Genomic DNA, 25,212 nt, shown 5'->3' with positions numbered 1-25,212 from the left:
CCACTGCAATCAACAGCTCCATACTTAACTGAAAATACCTAAAATGTGATCTTGTTTCCAAAAGTCCATAAGGACTTTGTCATTTTAAAGATACTAGAGGCTCAGACACTTTATCAATAGCATTCTCCCAGAGCAGCCTTAAGACTGATAGGAATCATAGATGAAAACTGGAGGCTCCCAAATCATTCTTCCAAGACATTAATCACAACCAAAGCAAGAAACTGGCCCTTAATATTTCAGGATTGGTAAGTATCTGTGATGGTACTACATTGAATGTTGTCAAATAATACTAAAAACAGGCTATTTTCCCATGGACTACTAGTGCGTTTGGCCATGAAGGCTAATTATTCTCATGGCCCTGCTTGCAAGATTGCTTATCCTAGATTTTCAATCCCGTGGTAGATACACACTATTTTTATTATTATTTTAATGTTTCACTCATTATAATTCCCTTGATACAATTGCTCTGCTTCATTTATTTCCTTACCCACAAGTAAACAAATAAAGGTAACACATGATCCATAAGTTGCCCCCTAACTGCCCCTAATTAAAACAGATAAGTGTCCAGAACAGTAAAATTTTTGAGTAGTATATTGAGAGAGGGGGACTCTACAGTTAGTTTGCTGATTGCTTCTTTTCACAAATGAGCATTCCACATACACGTACAGAAATAATTTCTTCTTCTCCCAAATCTGAAAGGCACAAATAGCATTAGTAGTCTGTAGAATTCTATCTTGGATGCTGTTTTAGAAGTAAAGATTAATTAGATGCACCTTCTCCAATTTGGTACTGTCCATATGTACTAGGACTAAAATTTAGAGTTTCACTACCCATAAACAGTAAATGCTTTTGGTGAGTATATAGTATATATGTGTACTTGAATTACAACTAGTACGGATTAAAATGGATGCCTTTGGCATACTTCTATAAGGCCCACTTGTAACATAAATTAAAATAAACTTAATTTAACATGCTTAAGTCTTACCTATTAGATTAACTCTAACATAGTTTCAACTATTTGTCCTTACACTTCTTAAGGGAAATTAGATTTTTCTTATAGAGAAATCTCAGCACCTCCCAAACAACTACAGTTCCCAAGATTCAATGAAAGTATGTGGATAGGAAAAAAGTATGTAAAACTGGTCTAGGTATGTAGCATAAAAAGAGATCTAAACTCTAAAGTTGTTGATGTCTTGTTCTCAGTTTCAAAGAGCAGTCAGAAGCTTAGCTGGATCAGAAGACAATCAAGAATCCAGCAAAATCAGAGCAATTTAATTTGTATTTCTTCTTTCCAAATATGTTTATGTAGAATTAAGAACAGCTGAGCTCCCTAAGTAAGAGCTAATTTCCTTAAGTCTAAACATGCACAGATTGGGCTAGTAGTGATAATATAAACCAGTCTTCTCTAACATGATGCCTACCAGATGTGTTCAGAGAATAGCTCCCAGCCATTCTGGAATTTGTAGCTCCAATACATCAAGAGGGCATCAGCTTGAGAAAGACTAAAATAAACAAATGGTAAAACATTTAGAATTTCCACTTAACCCTACTTTATTGAGTGTTGTGAAAAGAGGTTTTCTCATACACTTTAGAAATTACTTGCTTTTGGCTGCTATTATGTTTGTTTTTATATCTCTAACACTAACTTATAGATGAGTTGCTGTTTCCTATCACTTCACATATGGCCCTAGTTAAGCTATAATGTGGTTGGTTGGTTTCTGGCTTAAAATGATGTGTGAATCCATCATGTGTGAACTGGGCTATGTTCAACAAAAACTAAAATCCTTGTTTAGAACTATGCGGACGGGATAGTTACAATGCAAAAAATGGAGATGGATTAGACAGCTCAGTCTGGGCAGTGCTGAACAAGTGAGGGGATTCTCTTGTAGAGTAAGAGCTGAACTTGCTAGCTGAAGCTATGTTAACTATTCAGTAATGAAGGCCTGAAAGTTCAACCAAAAAAATAAAATAAAATAAAATAAAATAAAATAAAATAAAATAAAGACAAGAACGGTTGAATCACGGCTAGCCAGTCAATTAATCAATATCACCAAAGTACATTTCTCAGTAGATAAAATTCACAGATAAGATAATGCATGGCATCAGTAGAGCCCAATAACAAGATACACTTTCATTAGTCATTATTAGAACTGAATATGACCCCCAAACCCCTTTCCTGAAGCCTCTGGAAACCCTTCCAATCATAATTGCAAAAATTTGAGATTAAAACTATAGTGTAAACACTCTAGGCTAAACATCAGTTAGTGTGATTCCGTCTTCCTCATTCTTGGACACCAAGGTTACCTACCCCTAAATTAGAGTAGTGTATGAACTTGAGGGCTTTCAGAGGTTTATCTTCTACAACAGTCACTCTTGGTACTTCACAGAGGGAAAGTTTTATTCTAAGCAGTAAAAAGTAAAATACAACCTTTGATTTAATATAATTAAATTATCATACAAGGAACTACCTGTAATGAGGGGAGACTGCAAAAGCTTAATAAATCATAGTACCAAAGAACATCTATTCTAAAAACGTTGATAAAAAGGAATCAGACAAATTTACAGAGAATAGGAATAAGGTCTGATACCTCCATGAAACTTCCATGTTCAGGGGTAGTATACCTTTGCACACAGATGCAGTCATGTGAGTGTCTGAAAGCATCAGGCTGGCAATGTTAGAAACAACAACGTTGGACTAGGTGCAATTTTGATGCCATCAAGGATTTTTCTCATGCTTATATTCATTTCTGTATACTTTTAATCATTATCCAGACCACAGATACAGAGAATATACTATTTTCATTATTTTCCATCGCAAATAAATTGTTGAAGGTTGCTAGTGGTAATAGATGTTCACAGTACTTTCCTGATAGCAAGACAATCCACATGTATAAGCTAAAACTGGATTCTGCCAAGTCAAAAATTTATGAAGAAGAGGGCTACATCTACTGTAGATTACAACTAGGGGAAAAGTCATAACTTCAACTTTGGTCTAATCTCTTAGGCAGAAAACAAGCTCTCCTGCCTTATATCCTTTGTCTGTATACTGTAGATGTTTATATCAAATTTAAATAGAGGAGTAAAATGCCTATGGAAAGTGTAACCTTTCTCTCAGATGGCCTGGGAACCATTCAAAGTATTTGGATAATGAGCAGCTTGGATAAACAAGAGTGTGATTCCTTAGGATCATGTTAAAACTGACTATTAGGAAGACATACAGTGGTGGTGGATTAAGTCGGGTAGCTGAAGTTCACAGGGAGGGGAGAATAGAAAAACCTCCTCACGGTTTTTAAATGTTTTGGTTGAGAAAATGTTTTGTTTAACCAATCGCAAAATTCCAAGCAGAGAGACACAAAATCAAGAATGAGTTTTTATGGGGGGAGTGTAGTTTGTACATGGGACTGCACAAACATCATGTTATGTAACTACTTACTAGCAACATGACCAATTCAATTGTCAGATCCAAGCAGGATTAAATGTCAAAGATGGGGCATATCCCCTACACCTGGGAAAGTAATGGATTTCAATTCCTTTGAACATCAAAAGCCAGCATCGCTCTTATAGAGTACAGGACACATGCTAAAAAGAAACAGACACAAGGATACCTGGTTCATCAATCTATTTAATACTGAAGCTGGTGACCTTAAAAATCTTAGACTAGGCACAGATGCTTAGTTTTTCTTTTTTAAAACAGTTTTATCCATTGCTTTTCAGTTTAACAAATGCCCAAAGCAGGGTGTAAAGAAAAGGAAACATGCCTATCATTTTTAAAAAAATACATCCATTTTATACTAAATTCTATGAAAGGAGACACCAGATAGATGCCAGGAATCAGTTCACCTTTGTACTAGCAACTTAACTTGTATCCTTAAAGGATTCCATTACCTAAAGTTCATCTTTTATTGGGGAGAGCAAACATAAAGTGAGGATAATTAGTTTTTACACACAAGGGAGACTGACCTGGCCACTGCACAGGTAAGCCTACTGTATTAGTTCCTGAGGCCTACTGACACACTTATGCTGGAGCAGCACAAGCAACGGATGGTTTCTGGCTTCTCATATGTAAGGCAATATATACATAACTATTATTTAATGGATAAGACATGTTAATTAGTGCATCTAGCATTTCAGTTCTCGTGCCTCACGAAATCACAGAATTGGAGAGGACCATTGGTTGAGTCCAACCTTTTGGACTACAGGATTCACAAGGAATGACTACAGGAATCCAAATTATAGCACCCTGTGCTTAGTCTTTCTTTGAAACATCTAGCAAAAGGAGCTAATCTTCTCTCTCAGTAATTAGTTGCATGGCAAACTCTATTAGAGCTTCCCTACACTGCTACCTCTCTAAATATGTTTTATTCCACTTTGTGCTCTGCCAGTCTATTTGCTTTGTTGGAATTTCTGTCAGTTCATAATTGTACAATCTGTATGGCTGACTTCTGTATTTGAGCAATGGGAATACTGCAGAGGCCGGATCAAAACAGCATACTTTCCAAAGCTGCTAAAGTCCACAGCAGCGACGAATTGTCAGTGGAGGAACTTATGAACTGAATGTGTCCTAACCACCTCTACCCGTGAAAGAACCAAGCTTGTTTTTAAGCCACTTCTGCTTATGGCAACTCTAAGAAAGTAATCCCACATTGATTTCTAGTTGTCAGCCAAGGTTAAGATACTTGTAAAAATTCACCAATATTCATTAGATTCTCTTCTCAGCCTACTATGTCTAACCCCCATTCAAGACTAATGTCTCAATACTGGATCACATCCACACATCAATGACAGCCACCACACTATAGCTACATTGCTGGAAGCCAGCACAAGGTGGCTTTTACCTGTAGCTTGACAGATTGAGTTTATCTTTTATTTCAATGAAAATATGGATCAGAGTTACTTTTTAAACTGAAAATGTCTTTTTGTTAGAATACACAATATTTTTATTTCCTGTATGATCAATATCTACTTCTTATCATTGTTCACATTATTCTTTGCTCACCCCACAGAGTACAACGCTCAAAGAAGGATCTCCTCCCACCCAGTGCACATTTTTGAAGAGCAAGGATATTTTTAGACTAGCTTGCACAACAGATTATTGTTTTGTTATCGAGAGAGAGAGAGAGAGAGAGAGGGGGGAAGGAAGGAAGGAAGGAAGGAAGGAAGGAAGGAAGGAAGGAAGGAAGGAAGGAAGGAAGGAAGGAAGGAAGGAAGGAAGGAAGGAATTTCTAAGCTAAATTATTTCTGCCTTATTTCAGTAAAGCAGAAAACCTTGGGTCTGTTAAGTCTGTTGCATGATTTTCGCCAATGCCAGACAAAATGATCTCTGATGCCAGAGGACGCATTTATTCCCCCCAGTCAACACTAATTGGGAAAAAAGCTTTTCTGTCCATGTTTCTTTTTGGAGATCTAAATTTAGATTCTGGGTATCAGTCACACTACTCCAAGTAATATTTTTTAAGCTACCTGCTTGTACCAACAGACTTTCCAGTCAAAAATCCAAACAACACTAAGTTTTCTTCCAGTTGAGTTTCACTCTTCATGCCAGTAATTTTCTTGGCAATAAAACATTAAATCTGAATTAAAAAATACAAAACCCAACCAAATTCTTTCAGTCAGCAGTATCAGTGACAATGAAAGGGAAGATATGGGTTCTTGGTGCTCTCTGAGCTTAGTTGTTTTCTTGCAGACTTTTCATTACCATGCTAAATAATACCAGCATGAGAGAAAGCGGAGCGCTGGTTCTTTATATATAGTACCTTGCCCCACCAATCTTGGTGGGGGTGTGGCTTCCTTGATGGTTCCTTGATGAGGGTATTGTTTCTTCCCTGATTGGTTATCTGGGTATGGGCTGCTAGTCTCCTTCCTATGCTTTGGATTGTATCTTTTACATTGTATGTAAATAGAGTTTATCTCTGTGTCTAATGATGGGTGATTTGCCTAAATGCCAAGCCTCCAGGAATTCCTTAGCATTTTGGCTTTGGCTTGATCTAAGTTCAGTTTCCCAGCTGAAACTGTGGTTGAGTCCATCCATGAGTTGCAAAATTACAGAGTTTTTGTCATATCTTCTGACTGTCAGTTGATGTTCTTGGATGTGATCTGCTAATCTTTTACCTGGGTGTCCTACATAGTAGCTCTTGCAGCCTTACATTATATGTTGTAGATAACTCCTGTATTTTCTTCTTTGATTACTAGGTCTTTTAGTTCTTTTAGAGGGTTTTTGTTAGTTTATGTGCTACAGTTATGCCAAGTTGTTGTAGGAGTCTATGGTTGTCTCAGAGATGTTTTTTGATATATGGGAGCGTTATCCTTTTCATAGGTTGTACTGGTTGTGTTGTGATGGGTTGTGTAATCAGGCATTTTGTGATGAAATTGCATGGGTATCTGTTGTGTTGGAAGATGTTGTATAGATGGGTTTTTTTGGCATTTTGGGTTACTGCAGTGTTTCTGTGCTCGTATGAATAATGTTTTTATGCAGCTTCTCTTGTAGCAGTTGGGTTGTGGTTTTGGTAATGAAGCATTTGATAGGTATTGCTGCTTCTAGAAGTTGCATTAAGCTATGAATCCTGAGAGTAGTAATCCCACGTGTGTTTCTCTGATCCACTGGTATATTTATCCATTGAACTGAAAGTAGGTGGTGAGACAATGAATTCCACAAATCTGAGTATTTCACTCTTAGTGTATTTTGTTAGGTTAGGTGTGTTGTTTAGTAATGCTGCAATGGAATTTATTGCTAATTCTGGATCTCTGGACATGAAGAGTGTTGTGATGTCAAGTGAAACCATAATTTCATCCTCTTCTGTTCTTAGGGCCTTGATTTTCTGGAGGTACTGTAATGGTGACTTGACAGAGTATTTAGTTCCATCTTTGAGATGTCCATGTTTTCTGGCAAGGTCTGTGGCTATGTTGTATGCTAGGGTCCCTGGTAGTGATATGGCTGAACAAAGTGGTATGTTGGGCTTGTATTAATGTTGAGCATTGTTTCAAAAGACATTTTTCTGAATTAAAGACATGATGAGTCCAGAAGTCAGGATCCTGGTGACACCAGAGAGCCTTTTGCTCTCTAGATGCTGATGAGTTATAACTCCCAGTAGTAGTCCTAGTTAGCATGGTCAAGAGCAAAAGATGTTGGGACATGCAGTTCAGCAACATCTGGAGGGATAAGGGCCCATGAATTTTGAACCACATAAAGATCTCCAGTACTTCAGCAAAAGCCTTCTTCAAGCTTACTTTACTATGGGCTACAGCTCCTAAACTAAAGTTTTCTTTCTTCAAATATTCACTGGGAAGAAAAATACAGCTGTACATCTTTTGATGGTTCAGAAATGTGATAAGATTACAAGCAGGATCTGAGATGAGGAACTGGATCAGGGCTGAAGCAAGCAGGTGGATGAATAAGCTGCCAAGAAAACTACCAAGACCCAAGTTTGTAGTCAAGGCAAAAAACTAGGCAGGACTTGCAGCAGTTATAGCCAGAAGCAAATGTAGGCAGGAAGAACAAATAGGCTGCTTAGGGGAATGGAACTATTCTATGACTAGAAAGAACCAGTGCCCTGGACATCCTCTTCTTTATAGACTTGGGATCTTATTCCAAGAATATAGTGAGGCACCAATGAATGAGGAAACTCCTGCCCTGAATTCCAGTTTATCCTTAGAGTACTGTCCTTTATTTCCAGATATCACGTTGTCACTTAACACAACTGAAGGTTCTTAGCTATATCAGAAATCTGTAAAGTGAATATCACAATACTTGGAGGAAGATAGTGGTGGTGACTTTATTCCTTTCAAGCTACAGATATGCCACAAGGGGTTATGGGCCACATTCCATCTAATCCTTTTTTATAAGCTAATAAGATTCATGAAAGTGTTTGCAAAGTCCTTTAAAGAACAAACATTCTTATCATCTTTGGCTGGATTAGCCACTGATTTTAAATTTAATTAGGAAATGAGAAAGCATCTTTAGGATTTATACCACTAATTTTTCAAGATGTAACCAATTGAAGTAATTTTTATAGCTTTAAGGTGGCAACATGGTATTATTCTCTTGGGCATTGTTAGAAATTTAACTTCACACAAGCATGTCATTATATGTCTCGTGTTTAAAAAGATGACACTTAGTTTCATGTCCCCATTATTTTTAACCTAGCACGCTGTCAGTGGGGGAAGAGAAAGAGAAAAGGAATACCTTTAGAAAAGGAAATGTTTTCTTGCAGCATCAAAACTTCTACCAACATGAGGCAAAGGCACTTTTTTTTTTTTAAGAAAAAGGAGAACTATTACATTTATCTTTAATAACTCAGTGCTTTTAAGAACACCAAAGGACCATGGCATGTTATAAGCTACATATTATGGCATAAGCTTTTGAGGACTATAGTAGCTTCAGATTGCATGGAATAACATCTTGAGAGAGGAACCCCTACAGTCAGTGGTTTTCTTTTTTTTCAAGCTGAAGCACAAAACCACATTGCTTTGTTATAAGTTACCTGTTGATTAGCACACCACACATTTTAGATCATATGGCTGTGCTTTTCAACACACACAGACACTATTCAAACTCAAACAGCTGCTTATTTGATTAGAAAACATTTCCAGTTCTTTTCAAAATCTGCACCTATTTCCTGTTCTTTATCTGGGTTTTGTTCCTTCTGCATAAGAGTCCTTTTTCTTCAAAATGATTTGACTGCACTTTCTTTAGAAAGAGCTGTTATGATTAGTTATGCTGGAGGAAGGAGGAGGTTATTACAAAGGCTCACTGAAGAACTTTTCACATTTAGTTTATATGGTGAAACAAAGCATGAATATTAAAAAAAAATCTGGGCCCCAGACCCACAGAATTCTCCCTCTTATTGTTCTGAAATATTCTTGTTTCTGCTAGTACCTTGAAAATAATTCTAGAGAGTCATCCTTAAGAAAGAATTGTAACAGACTTGATTTTGATTATTTCTGCACTGCCCTTAATTAGAGGAAAGACATCTAAGTGCATGGGGAGTAACTGTGTAATGCATTTCTTTAATTTAAATTAAAGCAAAATTATATAGAACTTTGTTTATAGCCTGGCCTATCCACCTTTGGAGTGAGGCTCCATAGCACAGTACTAAAAAGGCAGGTGTAACCCCCTCCCAAATCAAATTGTGTTGGGGTAGGAATATTTCCCATCACATTTCTCATCACCACTAATACGTTAAATATCGTTGCATTATTAGGAGCTTAATGAGAAACAGAGTTTCTTCTTTAGACAAGAGAATCAATGCCAAGTTGATAATTATTATTATTAAATGTGCACTGTGCTTTACCAAGTGCAAGAAAAGCTTACAACTTAAAATTCAGTACAGGGGAACATGTGGAGAAAAAAGGCAAGGAAATAGAAATAAAGAGAGGAAACAGGACTTTGGTTATTCCTGGGACTATATTAACTTGGTATCAAGTTTGTGTTTAGCACTACAGAACTTGAAGAGATTTGATCCTTAACCAGAAGTCTGAAGATAGATGGAAGCAATGTTCTTACACGTGTGTGTGTACACACAGAGAGTTTTCAATAATGAACTCAAAAATATTTACTGCAATTGTAAATCTTTTTACACAAAGAGCCAGTAACAACAACACCTCTTTTATGCAGTCCTTAGCTTGACTAAGTCTGCTGAGTCTTACTTCTTTCTTTCTTTCCAGTAGAGTGCTTGACTTTCTTTGCTCTCCTCTTTGTAATTTGCAATGTGTTGTAGTCTTGGGATTTTGCCTAGTCCAGGCTCTAGGTCAGCTGACTACATCTCTGTCTTCGGCTGATTCCTGTGGGACAGGCCGAGGCTCAGTCTGGTGATGCTCTTCAGTTTCTGAATCTGAAGACTCAGACTGATCCAAACAACCAAAGGGTGAAGAAAGGAAAAAGGCAGAGGTGTACAGCTTGAGGTTGCAAGGCCCCCAAGAACTTCTAAAGGTTGATAGCATATGGACTGAAAAGGAAAATTATGACATACAAGACTAGAAACTAATCATGTTACCCAATCTCTGTTTTAATTAATTTTAAATGTAAATGAAATGAAATGAAATTCAGTTTTTTACCTTGCCCCACCCCTTATTTTTTTTGGAGTGCAATCCCCAGAATGTTGAAGAGCAACTGTCGTTCCTTTGGGCAGAAAAAAATTCTGCAACCCTAGCATAAGAGGTAAATTGATATAAAGAGGCAGTGTGAGGGAATACAGTTCTGTTATGCAAGATAAAAGCATGGTGCTGCAACACCTTATAATTATTTCAGATTGCTGAGATACCTGTGTGGGCGGAACCTGCCTGTTGATCCAGATACTGGGAAACCTGTCTGTTGATTCCTTTCATCACAATAGTGCAGCCATTTTCCTTTGTAAATTAAGTCATGCACCTGTGCATTATCCAGTTACCTGTCTCAGCTGCTACACTAGCTTTAACTGTCTCCTCAATAAAAGCTCCAGCTGGAGCTTCATTTTGCAATGTTTTATATTTGCTTAGACTGTTTTTTCTTCTTAAAGTGCGATCTGCTGGTAGCAAGACTTTATCTATCTATCTGTCTGTCTGTCTGTCTGTCTGTCTGTCTGTCTATCTATCTATCTATTAAATTTGTATGCTGCCCATCTCCCCCAATGGGTGACTCTGGATGGCTCACAATTAAAACAAAACCCACAAACAATTAAAAAGAAATACCACATTAATTAAAAGTAATTAATCAATTACAAAGTCAAGCTATAAAGCAAACCTTATACATAAAAACTAAAAACATTCAAGATGATGAGGGGGGCAAAATCAATTACCCCACAAGCCACTTCCACTGATGCGAGCCCCCATCTGGCCCCCAGGCCATCTGGCATAGCCAGGATTTCACACTTTTCCACACCGCACCTCAGGTGGTAGGTTTTTCCACAGAGTGGGGGCCATGGCAGAAAAGGCCCTCTTCCTAGATCCCACCAGTTGAAATTCCTTGACTGGTGAGGTCTGCAACATGCCCCTTCTGCCAGACCAAGTGGGGTGGGCTGATAAGAGGGGCAAGACGGCTCCTCAGATAACCCGGTCCTGTGCCATGAAGGGCTTTAAAGGTGATAACCAACACCTTGAATTGGACCCTGAAGCAAACTGGCAACCAATGCAGCTAGTGTAACAGCAGTGTTGTATGGGCCCCCTGGGAGCATTCAGAACTTTCTGTGCTGCTGCATTCTGTGCCTGCTGTAGCTTCTGGATACTCTTTAAGGGTAGCCCCATGTAGAGCACATTGCAGTAATCCAACCAGGAGGTGGTCAGGGCATGAGTGACCATGAGGAGGGCCTCCTGACCGAGGTATAACTGCCACACAACATGAAGTTGCGCAAAGGCCCTCCTAGCCACAACTGCCACCTACTCTTTGAACAGGAGTCGTGAGTCCAGGAGGACCCCCAGATTACGCACCGGGTCTGTCTAGGGTAGTGTGACCCTGTCAAGAACCAAAGATGATAAACTCCTAGATCTTGAGGCTCCCCGTACCCACAGCCACTCCGTCTTACCAGGGTTCAGTTGAAGCCTGTTGTCCCCCATCCAGGCTCCTACAGCCTCCAGGCACCACGAAAGGCCTTAGAGAAAGGAGCTGAACCAGCACAGAACTGTGCCACCTAGCCCCAACTCCTGTAGCTGACCCAAAAGGATACCATGGTCGATGGTACTGAAAGCTGCTGAGAGGTCAAGAAGAGCAAGGATGGATGCACTACCCCCATCCCGCTCTCACCAGAGATCATCCAAAAGTGCGACCAATCCTGTTTCTGTCCCATAACCAGGCCTGAAACCTGACTAATAGGGGTCCAGATAATCCGCTTCCTCCAGGATCCTCTGAAGCTGCTGAGTGACTACCTTTTCCACCACCTTTCCTAGAAAGGGAAGGTGGGAAACTGGACGAAAATTGTCCAGAAGGGTGGGATCTAGCAATGGTTTCTTGAGGAGGGGTTGGACCAAAGCCTCCTTAAAAACCTTCGGGAATCCTGCAAGGATGAATTGACCACCGCCAGTACCCACCTTAAAGTCACCTCCTTGGTGGATTTAACCAAGTAGGAGGGACAAGGATCCAAAATACAGGTAGATGCACTAACAGCCCCGAGGTCCCTGTCCACTTCCTCAGGGCCAATAGGATCAAACCGTTCTCAGATAACTGGGTAAGACCACTCCCCAGACATCTCCACTGGACCCGCCTCACGCCTGGCCTCCAACTGAGAACAGATCTGAGCGATTTTCTCTGTCAGGTGTTCAGCAAATTCCTCTGGAAGGCCCTGTAGATAGTCCTCCGAGCCCTCCCTACCCAGAAGGGACCGAGTAGCCCTGAACAGGGCTGCCGGGTGACACTGAGGATGCAATAAGAGTGGAGAAATAATGACCTTTTGCTGCCCTTACTGCCACTAGGTGGGCCTTAATAGCAGCTCTAACCCATGTTCGGTCGGACTTGTCTTTAGTTTTCTGCCAGCAGCACTCAAGACGTCTCTAGGCCCTTTTCAGCTCCCTTAACTCCTCCGTAAACCACAGGGAGTGCCGGCGGCAATGGGCCAAGAGAGGCCACACAGGCACGATCCTGTCCAAGGTCCCAGCCGCCTCCTTATTCCAGGCTGCGGCCAGGGCCTCCGCTGGACCATGCAGCAAGGCCTCAGGAACAACCCCCAGCTCCTTTTGGAACTCTTGTGGGTCCATTAGTCGCCGGGGTGGATTATTCAAATAGGTCCCACCTCCCTGCGGAGGGGGGCAGCATAGGAGACTCTCAAGGCCACCAGAGAGTGGTCTGACCACGACAGAGGGGATAATATCAAATCCCCCACCAGATCATGCTGCCACTGCTCCAACAAGAAAACCATGTCTGGAGTGTGACGACTATCCTGAGTCGGGCCACAGATGACTTGGAATAGGCCCATAGCCACCATGGTAGTCATGAACCCCTGAGCTGCCTCCAAGACCAATCCCAGGGATGGCAGATTAAAGTCCCCCAAGACCATATGCCTGGGGAACTCCACAGCCAACCCCGAGATGGCCTCCAGCAGCTGAGGCAGGGAGGTGGCTACGCAGCAGAGAGGCTGGTACAGAAGCAACACATCCAACTGATCCTGTGTGCCCAATCTCAGAAACAGGGTCTCACATCCAGCCACTTGTGGAGCAGAGCCCCTGAAGGCCAGCAGAGATTCCTGGATGACCACTGCCACCCCCTGCTTCCCTACCCTGGGGTCTCGGCTGGTGCCAAACCCTAAACCTGGCTGGACATAATTCTGAAAGGGCAACACCCCCTTCTGGTGTCAGCCAGGTCTCGGTAATGCATGCCAGGTTGGCCTGCTCCTCCCCAATAAGGTTGTGAATAAGGGGGGCCTTATTATTGACCTACCTGGCATTCATCAGCAGCAGCCATAAGCCCGGGCCTCTGTAGGCCTGCTGACCAGGGTCTGGGTTTGAGTCCAAAGGGCCAGAACATGCCATGGGCATAATACATCGGGGGCATCTTCCCCTGGAATGGCCTGCCCTCTGGCTCCCATCATAACATCCCATGCCTGTCACCACCTGAATACCCACCCTGAATCACCCAAGGTGATCCTCCACCCACCCTCCTGGCTTCTGACCTAAGGGGCCTGCCATACCACAAACCATACATGGCAAGAGGGAAATATGGGGAGGGGGAATGCACCCCTGTGGCACTTCAGCTATCTGCTCTCAGCACCAACAGGGGCTCAGTCACCTCAACTCCCCTTTCTCTAACACGCTCCCTCTCTCAACTGGCCACTCTCACTAGCCAGTGAGGAGAGGGCCATATCCACTCCTACCCTCTTCCCGCCTCCCACCTGAGCAGAGGGTAGCACATTCATCCAACATCCACACACCCCACAACAACTCCAGTCCCCCCTTTGCCACATTAGGGGCTAGAACCCAGAACCCCCAAGGTCCTAATATCTCTATGGGCTTTGGGAACTATTGTCAATTTTGTAATTCTGACATTTTAAAAATAATTATTCAAGGATGAAATGTAATCTTAGCCTCTTTCTCTTTGCTTATAGGAACAAAATGTACATTCAATCATGGCCAAATTTGTGTGCGCACAATAGATTCTTCATCCCATAATATTACAAGTAGGGGAGTCTATGTGGATTGGAAAAATTCAGACAACCGCTGGAGGGCAGCCAAGAGTCTGTCTTCCATAAAACTGTTGATAGAATAAGCACATCTTTTTTTCCTTCTGCAAATTTAATTCACCATGAGAGCTTCTTAAACATATTGATAAGAATGTTATAACCAGACCTACCAGTTTTCAATTTCATGTTTTATTTGGCAATGCTGTAAGTACAATGAAAATCCAACACTGTGATACTGCAGAATGGACTGGGTGTTACTTATTTAATCAATTTGATTTGGTGCCACCTGTCTTAAGAAGCTGATGAGCTTTAATGCCACATTAAATCATTACATCCAGGATCTAAAAGTATCAGGCTAAACCACTATGTTAGAGTTGCTTTGCACACTGCAACAGACAGAAGAATTGACCAAATCAGACAGTAGGGCTATCCACCACTTAGAATTTGATTCCAGAAATGTGCTGGGGGGCATGAACTTAATACCTGATTGCAGCTGTATCTTTTCCTGGGATCACAGAGTTGCAGCTGCTGGGAAAGGGCATGACTGCTATAAGGAGCTGTAGGCAGGTGCTATGTTCATGTACCTGCTGCTCTGAAGCATCTTTTTGGAACTAAATCTGAAGCACCCCATAGCTCTATTAGACATACAACTGTGCTTCTGCCTTTGTAAATAGAGAATCTGATTTCTGTATCCTTTCAGCAAAGCACACTTATTCAGCAGTAAGTTCCACTGAGCAAAATGGGCTCACCTCCAGTGAGTGCATATAGCAGCCCTAATTTCCATTTTTTCCTATGTTAAAAGGATGCATTCCAAGATACATGTCACATGAGCAATCACCAACAAGAAACCTTTCAAATCAGGCATTCTTGACATGTAAATAAAAGAGATAATCAGTTGATTGTCTTAATGAAATGCTGTTGATATGGAAAAGAACAACTTCATAAACAGTAAAGAAAAAAAACCAACTTTCCTGAAATTGAAACATTATATTTTTGAAAAAAATATAGGTCATAGTCTTGATACAATAAAAATTTCATTTAGTTCCCACCATTTTCAAGTTTAACTATGGAGCTAATTTCTAAGCACAAATACATACTGTATATACTTAGCTTTCAAAGTCCCTTTTCCTGAAGATGTAAAATTACAAAAAAGAATTATCATCATGAATGAACAGTGCACTCTTTTTGCTTGGCTACTTCCACCAGTGCACATGGTTGAACAGGCCTACATATCTCTGTTTATGTTAGGTGTTATGCGGGAAGCAGGACGTTTGGTTAACTTCTTATGTTCCTTGTAAGAAACAAAACACATGTTCTACCCCAAATACATAGATTAGTGGGTCTGATGTGAATGCAGGCTATCTCCCCTAGCACAGATTACCGTCTTCATGCTAATGGTTGTATCTAATCATTTCAGTCACTTAATCCTAAAGTCTTCTGTCAAACAGCCAGGCCTTGGAACAACTGGATCCCAGGGTGCTCTGTTTATACCATCTGCCCCAACATTGTTCATTATTAAAACGTAATGATCTGATACCAGCAACTCTAAGCTACAGGGTTAAGCTTAGCAACAACTAAGCTACGCTATAACTTCTTCTTAGTTTATCTTGCCTTACAATCTATTATCATTTCACAATCTCAACCTTTCTCTGCAACCAGCATCTACTTTAAAGGAATTTTGTTTCCATTTCTAGTGCATGTTAGCTTATCTTTGCTATAAAACAAGTTTATTTGGACTGTAAGAAAACACAACTTTAATGTTGTCTGATTAGTAACATTTCAGATTCATACCTCATGAGAACAGAATAATGCTAACTCTAATAAACATTTATTTATAGGATTATGTCTTGCTTTTTCATGATGGGATGGTAACAAGACTTTTTTTTCCCTATGGGATACTATCTCATTATGCTTACTAGACTGAAATGCACTTTTTAGAATTTTCAAATATAACTAATTTTCATGCAATTAAAAAAATATGCATACTGATTTTTATGCAATTTCTCTAAACATGCATTATTTTTCATGGACTTTTCTAGCTGAAAATGATGAATGACAGTAGATTCCATTCATTACTGACATTAACATTGCACAAGACTGCTTTGATAGATCATAGTATTAGAGATCTCTTTGGAGAAGACCCTGATGCTGGGAAAGATTGAAGGCAAAAGGAGAAGAGGACGGCAGAGGATGAGATGGTTAGATAGCATCACTGAAGCAATGAGCATGAAACTGAGCAAACTCAGGGAGGCAGTGAAGGACAGGAAGGCCTGGCGCAATATGGTTCATGGGGTCACGAAGAGTCGGACACGACTTAACGACTAAACAACAACAAAGTATTTCAGTGTGATCCGTTGATGTAATATTGGACTAAATATATGACATTGGATTCTGGCAATGATGCTTTCTCACAACTAACTTAGTAATATGGCCCTGTGAAAGTAACCATCAGAACGGTGCCCAGTAGCTCTCCTCTGCTGCTGTACAACAAAGAAGCAGGCAAAATAATTCCTGAAACAATCAAGGCCTCTTTTGTTAGAGAGCAAGGAGTTGTTGAAAACTTCACTTCACAAATATTGATAAGAGTGAAATACATTAAATTGACCAGCATTTCTTAACGTGGTGGATCCAGAATTTGGATGGCCTCTATATGCATACAAGTTGATCATGCTTTGTTTTGCTTTAGAAATTGCTTTATTCTATGAATGACTATGTAATTTTAAGAATCATACCACCATAAGAATGTTTGAAGCATTACAAATGAAATAACCCAAACCAAAACATGTGATATATAAAATCCTGCCTTCAAGTCAGGCAAGATTAAATGTAGGGAGAAAGAAGGGTAAAATTCTTTCGTCTAGCAACTGTTAAAGGTTTCCTACTTTATTCACCCTATCTACTTCAAATACATCAATATTACATTAATAGCTGTGCCATTATTCAACAGAGAAAGTTATGAGTCACAACACTAAATGGGATAAGAATGGAGTTTTCTACAAATACTCGAACAAAGGCTACCTCATTTAAACCCAGGGTGTGTTTTATATCGACACTATTTGATATGTTTCCAGCATAAGTGTATGCTTTTAAGCTACAAGTTTTAAAATGGAATTAAAAAGTATGCCCCTGTCTTATACAATGTGCAGAAAGTACTGTTGGTTCAGTATCTGAGAATGTACGTCATACTTATCCCTTGACCTATTTCTGTTGTTAACAAGTGATATCAACCTATCTTCACCACATGCCAATAGATAAGGCAACAGACCATTATATTCATGTAACCATAATTTCTGACTTAAAAAGCAGAAGTCAGAGATACCAACAGTGGAATCCATTAATATCCCCCCTACTGCACTTGAAAGAAATGGAAAGGTGCCATGCCTTCCATCCTCCTAGGAGCCAAGATCTTACTTGCACACCTTCTCACTTTGGAAGAATTTATAGTGGTGGTGGTGATCAAAGAGAGGGACTGATACAGCTGCATAATGATGACACTCATTCCTCAGAGAAGTGTACTTGTCGCCTGTTCTGTTATGTTTTAAATATTTGTGAATTTGCCATGTAGCTTATTCTAAGGTGACTTTAGTGGTTGTTTTATCTTTTTTTTTTTTTGCTTGATTGCACTGATTTTAAATATTTATCTTACAACAATCTGGGACTGAAGAATATATACATGTGAGTATAAATCAGATTCATCGTAGTAGCCAGTCCTCTTCTGCAAAGCTTTTATTACGGTCTAAGAGATCTCAGTAGGGCTAATCAAAACATTTGTAATATTTTTCTATTTTGTGAACTACCTTGAAAAGAATGAATGAAATATGCCTGTGTGTAAGAATGACAATACATATTTATGTGCTTGAGAGATTTATATTCTATCCTTCGATGGAAATAATGACGATAATAATAACAGCAGCAAACTGGTCATGGAAAGTCCTATGCATTTAAATGGTATCTAATGAAATTGAATGAAAAAAATCACTTTGCTGTCCAAAATAATACCTAATGCTATTGGCCCCCCACATAATACTTAAAGGTGAATGGCCCCCTTTGCAAGCATTTTGCAAAAACCTGGTTATCTGACAAAAAATTTCTGTTCAGTCGAAAATTATATGCCTGTCTCAACAAGCACAATTTTGAGGCAGCCTACCTAATAACTTTAGTTAGTAGAAGTTTATTTGTTTCAACTTCAATGAAGATGAAACAGATGGAAATAAAGGCAATGTCAGGAAACTGACTGTATGTTAAAAGCAGGAATTTGGCTGACAAATCTCTATTGAAGAAAGGGTGTAGGCAGTTTCACATTTTATTTTCCCACATTTTCAGAATGGCGACACACCAACCATATAAAGCTTATCTTTTTATCCTTAAAATGCCACACCCTACAGGTAGTGTAGCGACTGCCTTATTTAGTGACCATTTGCAGTTACAACGGTGATGAAAAAGTAACTTTACAACCAATCCTCGCATATGCAGATCTGTAAAGCAAAGGAAAGCTGAAGTAAGATCATAAGGACAATTGTGGTTTCACTTAGTGACCACTTTGCTTTACAATTGAGTTGCCAGTCCCAACTGCAGTCGCTAAATGAGGACTACCTGTAGTTTTCAAACAGAACAAAGCCATATTCCTAGGATACAACAAGTGGCCCTCCACAGCTATTGCATGATCATAGGATAAGGAGCAGTCACTTTAAGAAGTGGCAAATAGGCACCACATTCATACCTTGTGTATGGTGAAGCACTTTTCTGAAATTGAAGCTGAAGTATATACTGAAATATAGCTTAATTTCTATATTCAGTTATTTGTTTATATTCTGCCTTTTCTCCAGGAGCTCGAGGCATCATACATTGCATTCCTTCCTTTTTCCACAACAACCCTGTGGGACAGACTAGGCTGAGTGAACACACTGAACTTCCATGACAAAGGACAGATTTGTACCTGGCTCTCCCCAATCATAATGCAACACTGATGCAACCGCTATGCTACACCAAGTCTCCAATGTGATCATAATTAATTTTTTAATAAAATTTTTTACTAATTTATCTCCATACTATAAAAACATCCGTTTACATTGTCACTGAAAATGATGCAAAGGCAATGCTGCTTGACTGCATACTACAGTTTTATGGCCCATCACATTTTCTGCTGCCAAAGGAATGTGAGTCTTTCAATTATCAACAGTCCTTTCATATCTACTTGAGCCATTCAATTTGGAAGAAAGTCATTTTGATCCTTGAGGCCCAATCAGCTCAGAGTCCTATGCTACATCTTTACATCCCACACCTTGGTCCCAAGTAGGCTGGCAACTAGCCATCTGCTACTCACTTTAAAAAAGCCATTAATGCAATTATCAATTGGGCAGGAATAGTGTCTCATTTAATATGAACCTCAGAATAGGCAGCTAGTTTGAAGCATGTGAAAAGGAAGCAACAGTCTCTGCAATAGTTAGTAGGAAGCAATAGTCTCTACTAACACAGTCCTTTTCTAGGCAGTGATGTAAATGGCACCTAGAAAAAGAAGTGAGTGGCAGTTTCCATTGGATAGCACAAGGGAAGACACTCTCAGGAAACAAGTTGCCATGAGAGCATCTTGCTTAAGAGCTTCACAAAACCTGGAGCTGGTATTTCCAAAATTGTCCAACAGCATTTTTTCTATTAATCTCCTGATTTAAAAATACATCTCTGCCAACAAATGGCCTTCCTTGTATTTCTCTTCTTACTGCCTTTTGCAGGTCACAGCTTCAGTCTGAAGCAGCAATCTTTGGACCACCAACCTTACTTTGAAGCACGTGAGGCATTTTTTTCAGATACATCATGGAATACAGGCTCTTCTCTTTTAAATCCTCTTGCCTTATTAAAGGGGCTGTTTCAACTGATTGTTGGTTTTGGCAACCTAGGAACTGTGCTCACAGAGGAATGTGGTCAAAAAGCTGCACGCCTGCCCATCTGCTTTGGTTGCCTTTCTCATTTGTTGATGTCTGGTACTATACCTTCAGGATACTCCCATGCAAAAGCCAACCAAACGGGAGGAATGCTGGCCAAGTAACAGCTGGTGGTGGGACAGTTTACCTCACAAAACAATCCTTGGACTCTTTCCTCTAGATGCATGCATGAGAGCAGAATAATTATAAAAAACACTAGGAGGCCAGCCAGACCTAACAGTCTGTCATTTCTTTCCCCCACTGCTGTTGTTAAAACAGGCCAGCTTTGAAACAGAAGCTATTGGAAAGCTGAACTAAACGAACAACAAAGACTGTCCCAAAAGACAAGGGTCCTGCTTCAAGCAACAGTTCTTAATAGAGGTGAATCTCCTTCAGTTGACACTTTCTTCCAGAATATGCCATCATTGGGCTAAGAATTATCTTTCAGGATTGGGATTCAAAAAAGGAACTACCCCCCCCCTCCCGCCAGCTTCTTTATTTGGCATCTTAATGCTTTCTCTGAAGGATGAGCAATCCTGATGTTTCCTTAAAAAAAAAAAAGGATAAAAGGAACGCAGGAAAAAGAGTGAATGAGCCAAGTAAATCTTATTTCTCCTTGGCTTGTGTGTGCAATTATCATCATGACTCTTCTATTACTCTCATGGCCAAATTACAGTACTATATTTCCACTTCTCTATAGGCTAGCTCACTTGTGATGACCAGGTGATGACTTGCATGAACTCAGACCTCACATGGCAAGTTCAACTTGGCCCTATGACTCTAGGTCCAAAAGTACCCTTCCTACTTTCTCCTGCCTTTTTGGAATCCACTTTTTTTTTTTAGAAAGATGAGCGGTAAATGCTGATCTCTCAGGACTAAATGAGAGTTAGCAAAAGAAAATGCTATCTACCTACAGAACAAATAAATTGTCTGTTTTTTGTTTTTTGCCTAGGCCTTGAATGAGAGACATAAGATGCTACCAAACAGAAAATTCCTAGTGTAATCAGAAGACATTGCTTGCCAAACTATTCTACTCTTTACCTTTCAGATCTTCTGGGAGCACAGCAGCATGACTGTATGACAAAAACCTAATCAGGAAACACCTATGGAGTTCTTTGGAGTGAAGAGTTTAACAAGCCTCTGGAGGCTTTTATTTATTATGAATCAGTGTTTAATATCCATAATCCTATGGGTCTGTAAAGTTCAGTCTAAGAATAACCTGCATAGAAAAGCTTATTTCTTTAGCTAGCTGTCAGTATTTGCTTACGTCCTACAGAGTGTGATTGCTTTAACTTGACAATCTAAGATCATAAATGCTAGAAAAGCTGAATTTCATGGTATTAGCCAAAGAAGACAAAGCATGTTGGCCTAAATGAACTATTGTTTTAGCCAGTGAAATGAACCCATAAAGTATGATATACCTTTCTTTATACATTTTAGGACTTTAATCAAAGGCTGATGTGAGATTGAAAGATAGGAAATTCTGGTTAATTAGGGACTTACAACTCTTTTTTTTTTCATTTGTCGGAACTGCAAACAATGTAGCAGTAAATCTATTTGCCACAAGAACGTGGAGATCTGAGATAATGCACAAGGATGCAGATCTAACACACCTAAAATTTTAGCCATCCCAATATCACAGATTTAATATTTAAGAGCAACAGATAATAATCTTGGATATTCAGTAACCTATTACCTACCTTACCAACATTTTTATTTGTATATTCCAACAAGCAAGGAAAAAAGGGATGGCGCTGCATTCTTTTTAGCATAGTGAGAGAAATAAATGAAATAGACTGTGGCCATCGAATTCTAATTTAAAAAATTGTTGGGCCTGAACCTGAAGATTCCCTGCATACAGGGTTTGCAGAGAGAAAAAAAAAAAGCTTTGTGTTAACTTTAATCTGAGAACATATCCTCAATTATCCCACTTAGCCTGTGACTGGTTTACGAATATCTTAGATAAATCCACTCGTATTGTTTCAGTTCCTTTTAAAAAGATATTACTTTTTATTTCTTCTTTTGGCTTTTCTTGAAATAACTATCATGGTAATATTACAGAAACCCAGGGAGCTTGCTTATACGGGATTGTATCATTGGTTCATCTAGCTCAATAGCATTGCTACTGAAGAGTTGTGGCATGCAGGGCTCTCAAGTCTTTTCCAACCTGACCTGGAAACACTGAGATTTGAATCTAGGATTTCCTACATACAAAAGAGCTATTATAAAGTGTGCATGGTTTGTATATTAAAACGTGTATTTGACTTGAATTAGCAAAGGACAAATAGATGTTACCACTTTTTTTTTTTTTTTTTACAAATTTCTCAAGAGCTCAAATTTCTTCTTCCTCTTCCTTCCATCTTTGGAATAGTGCTCATATACTTCTTCCAAATCAGAACTTTACAACCCTAATTGGCAAAAGTCATCCCAAATTCAAAATCATACTAATGTTGGCTGTGTCCTTCTGGGTCATCTGTCTTCAGTATCCACTGATCCCATTATGAAGAAACTGTATGCTGCCAAATGTCACTGAGATTACTGCTCCCATCATTCCTGACCACTGGCCTTGCTACCTTGGGCTAGTGTGGAGACCAGTAAGGTCCCCAGCCCTTCTACATGCTGATTCAGAAATAAACTTATTTTTACCTAGAAACTATCAACAGGTAGATGAGTATATGCCAGAAGTTCCCAAGCTGGATCAGAGGATAAAAATGCTCTCCTGATATTGTAATTCCAACAGGGAATTTATAACTGAATCCTCTTCATTGGTACCTAAAATAGTGAACTAATACCTCTAAGAAATTCAGTTCTTCAAGCCTGAATGTTTTTGGAGAATTCATTCTGCTGTTAACTGCACAGGCTCTATATGCCACTTCATTGTCTTGTTTATTTTTAGTTCTGTGTGGTCCAGCTGCTTCCTAACTTGACAATACAGATCCATCAAACCTCATGGGAACATTGCATATGGTGAGAAAAGGGCATAGTTGGGAAGCATCTTTCAGAGTGAGAGAAATTCAGTGATTTTGTCTTCAAATCTGACTTCAGTGCTTTCCTGATGTCAGCCTTTTTCAACAGGAAGAGAGGACTCCATCCCCCAATGTTAGTTTCCTTACACTGAGAAAAGGTAATAGAACATTTCTAAAAGTCAGGATGGTGCAAGCCATCCCTGCATTGCAGAGTGGGACTATGAAGATCAGGGTGGTTAACATCTGTTCAACATTATTCAGAGGAAAACCCCAAAGGGCCTCTTTTTGAAGTTCACAAGATCTAGCCTGGGGTTCTTGACAGCCTGCCAAAACAAAAACAAAAAAACCCTTCTCATGTAAATGTTTTGTTTTGATAAAAATATGCTGCCTTCCAGCTCTTCCCAAATCTTACATTTTTGGATCAGACCTATACATATGAACTTGGAGGTAATTCCAACTGTTTTCCAATACTGGCCTGTCTTTTTCATTCAGCTACTGTGGTAACTTCAACCACATGATTCTCACCCTATCATTTCCTTCTGGCTGTCTTTTGAGAGTGTTACTGAATTTAAAATCAAAGCTTGTTTAAAATTAACTTATTAATAGCCATGATTGAACTGTGCTTTTTTATTTTTCTCTCATCAATATTTCACAACTAATATCCATATTTCATAAGTGATATCTTCAGATACTGCCTATTTTTGAAGTGTCTTATTTATCAAATATCCCTATCCCATAGTCTTGGGTCACTCCCATATTCACTGTCCTGTCCTGTATTTACATCTATAAAATGTTTGACAGTATATTAGAAATCCACTTTTACCTTTAGCTGTGCTATGAGAATAAAGAGATTTCCTGTTCTAAAACAAAGAGCAGAGAACTTGCAGTAGAATACGCTACAGTGCCAAAGCTTCTTTACAACAAAATGCAAAAGTGCAAAGGAATAACTTTTGTTATTTATTATTAGTAGCAGTTTTAGGGTTACAGTTGATTATTGAGCTTGACAGAGGTGACATCAATTCAGTTACTTTTTCCTTAATACAGTTAATACATTAAAAAGGGGGAGAAGTACTCCTATACAATGAAGAAGAGCCTTATACTTACTGATGAAACCTATTAACAAAGTTACTCAAGGCTTATATTTATGCTTCTCTAACCTCAGCATGAAGACACCTCCCTAATCATTTTTAAGGAACATGCCTCAGTTTTATTTCCAGACTGCTCTGGAAGCAGTTTGAAGTCATCTTTAATTGTTCTGTCATTAAAGAGGTATTTTCGGTCACCATACAAACAACCTTGGTAATGATATGGCCAAGGGCAGGATCTGTCCAGCTCCTATTGGCCTTTTAAATCTGCTGTGGGTAGGCCCCCTCCCTGTCCAATCGCTGTTCTCTGTGGCCATTTTGGCTTGGCTAGAGAGACCACACATCTCTAGTTTGTGCTGCCTTTTTGTTTTCTGACCTGGGAATATTGACTTTCTTCCCTAAGGAAGTTTGGGGAAGAAAGTTCAGTCCATCATGAATACTGCCTTCTACCCAGTTTGATTCATCTGTGCATTTAGACTTGTCTTGCCTGAATTAATTTCAGCTTGTTACTGACATCCAGTCCATGACTACCCAGAGACATCAGTTCAGGACCCCCACTGTCATTCCATACTCTGACAGATGGAACTAGACAATGTAAGTAATGACACTTGTATTCCAAATCACTGGACAACCTCTCCTAATTATTTTATGTGGATGTTAAACAGCACTGAAAACAGGATGTGAAATTTCACAATAAGCCAATGACAAAGAGTTCAATTTATTGGTCTCATGGAGCCACTTCAGGAACTCATCCTCAAGGCAAGATTGGAATCAGCATAAAATAGAAGAATGGAACTTCTATTCCTAATTTTGGAGATATGCAATACATCTGTATGAAAGTAATGCATTATTATATCTGCTTTCAAATGGATGAAAAATGCAATAGCTGTGCTTTGGAATCTTAGAGATATGGTTGGAATTTCCATCCAGGTTCCTATAGATATTAGAGCTTTACTGAGCAATCAGTATTTGAGTGCTTGCACTTGTGAAACTATCTGAAAAGTGAGAACCAGTTATGCACAATCTGTATAGTCATCTGGTAGCCTTTCATGGGATTCTGTTCCTAGTTTTTGTGGAAGGGACCTTCTGTTTCTCTCTAGCTTTTGGCAGGGCATTGCAACATAAAGATGTATGCTTTGGAATCTTTTTGTTAGAGGGTGAAAATACA

The 25,212-nt window shown here is 39.5% G+C and overlaps 1 protein-coding gene and 1 pseudogene across 2 annotated transcripts in view; both read right to left on the bottom strand.

The window, feature by feature from the left end:
* Positions 1-25,212, bottom strand: part of MGLL (monoglyceride lipase) — a 98,025-nt gene that overhangs the window by 29,921 nt on the left and 42,892 nt on the right. The window lies entirely within an intron of this gene.
* On the bottom strand, positions 12,454-13,428 carry LOC148216726 (uncharacterized; annotated as a pseudogene).

The sequence above is a fragment of the Python bivittatus genome, unplaced genomic scaffold (genome assembly GCF_059951505.1).
Source record: "Python bivittatus isolate LINGU-HERP-01145 unplaced genomic scaffold, Pbiv_v1 ctg000080_np1212, whole genome shotgun sequence".
Classification (NCBI taxonomy): Eukaryota; Metazoa; Chordata; class Lepidosauria; order Squamata; family Pythonidae; genus Python; species Python bivittatus.
Note: the sequence above shows the minus strand (reverse complement) of the source record. Positions and strands in the feature narration are given on the sequence as shown.